The following is a 1,590-nucleotide window of genomic DNA, read 5'->3' on the forward strand; positions in this document are numbered from 1 at the left end:
AAGTTGTGTCCGACTCTTTGTGACCCCGTGAACTACAGCACGCCAGGCTTCCCTGTCCTTCACTGTCTCCTGGAGTTTGCTCAAACTCGTGTGCATTGAGTCAGTGAGGCCATCCAACCGTCTCATCCTCTGTTGCCCCCTTCTCCTCTTGCCCCTTACCCTCAATCTTTTCCAGCATCAAGGTCTTTCCCAATGAGTCAGCTCTTTGCATCAGCAATCTTTATAAATAATTCCTTTGGGAGTTTCCCTACTCCCCATTTGAATTAAGGAAAGGAAATATACCCTTCCTTAAATACCCTCCCTGTCAAATACCCATTCCTCTCTGCCCCCAAATTTAGATTCCCAACAACTCTCTTCCCAATCTCTTTCTGTGGGCTATAGAGGGACTAGTGCTATGGAATGAAAATGGAAAAAGAATCACATGGTTAGTTGTGAGAGGCCTTAGTAGGGGGGATAAATATCTATAATAAGAGATGGGATTTGGAAACTGCAGATAAGAGAGAGAACTGGTCCTGCTGGGGACTAGATGTAATTCTCTCTTGCCAGTTTATCTCGTTTTCTTTCTCTGCTTCCTTCATTGTAGCAGCACTAATTACAGGCGGGGGAAGGTGAACCCTGCATAACTAAATTGGATTATTTTTATTGTTTCCACAGGAACCACACCATGTGGGGAATGTTTGTTCAGGAACTATGCTGTGTTTGTATTCATTTCGTTCAATTGTCCACAAGAGTGATTGAGTTTTATGTCCTATAACTTTAATACCATGAAATATGCTTAAAGTACATTGATTTTAAACAGGATATGAATTTTGAAACTCCTGAACTTCCCACTTCCTCATGTTCTGTCGTTATTTTATTTAGTTGATCTCCCCTCTTGATCTCCATTCAGCTTTTAAAAAATATAAAAGCCTAAAGGCTGTTTACAAACCCCTAGTCTCAGCCTTCCCCTCTGGTGACCATTCCCCTTCTGAGGAGTTTCATGCAGTGGTCCTTCTGTTCAGATCCTAGGAGGGAACAGGACAAGAAGGCTGGAGTGGGCAGCCATTCCCTTCTCTGGGGAACCTTCTCAACCCAAGGATGGAACCTGGGTCTCCTGCATTGCAGGCAGATTCTTTACTGTCTGAGCCACCAAGGAAGCCCCGAGCAGGCAGCAGCCCCTGGAAAATCCTGGTTGGACCTGCGATGTATGACCCTGTCCTCTGCAGCTGGAGTCAACTGTGCCACTGTCTCCAAGGCAGCTAGCTGTTCCCAGGTGCCCAGTACATTGTAACCACGTGGCCTAATGGATAAGGCGTCTGACTTCGGATCAGAAGATTGAGGGTTCGAGTCCCTTCGTGGTTGGTTCCATTTTGTTAAAAAAAAGAAAGTCATGCCTTAACCTGAGTTCACATTCAGGTACCACCACTTTGGGAAGTTGCTTCCCCCTTTCTGCCTCTCCGTTGTATGACTGGTACAATGGCAATGAAAATACAAAGGCCCTAACAGGGCTGATGGATTAGATGAGATAATGCCTGTAAGTCCCTGAGGGAACTGCCTGAACTATAATAGTGCTTAATAAATATGACACGCTCTTCTGAATAAGGGGGTAGG

At 45.2% G+C, this 1,590-nt stretch overlaps 1 non-coding gene across 1 annotated transcript; it reads left to right on the plus strand.

Annotated features, from left to right (window-relative positions):
• The first annotated feature begins 1,268 nt into the window (after positions 1–1,268).
• Positions 1,269–1,341, plus strand: TRNAR-UCG (transfer RNA arginine (anticodon UCG)). The gene has a single exon. It is a non-coding gene; the product is annotated as a tRNA-Arg (tRNA).
• Positions 1,342–1,590: the final 249 nt, after the last annotated feature.

Source organism: Bos mutus, chromosome 20 (genome assembly GCF_027580195.1).
Source record: "Bos mutus isolate GX-2022 chromosome 20, NWIPB_WYAK_1.1, whole genome shotgun sequence".
Taxonomy (NCBI): Eukaryota; Metazoa; Chordata; class Mammalia; order Artiodactyla; family Bovidae; genus Bos; species Bos mutus.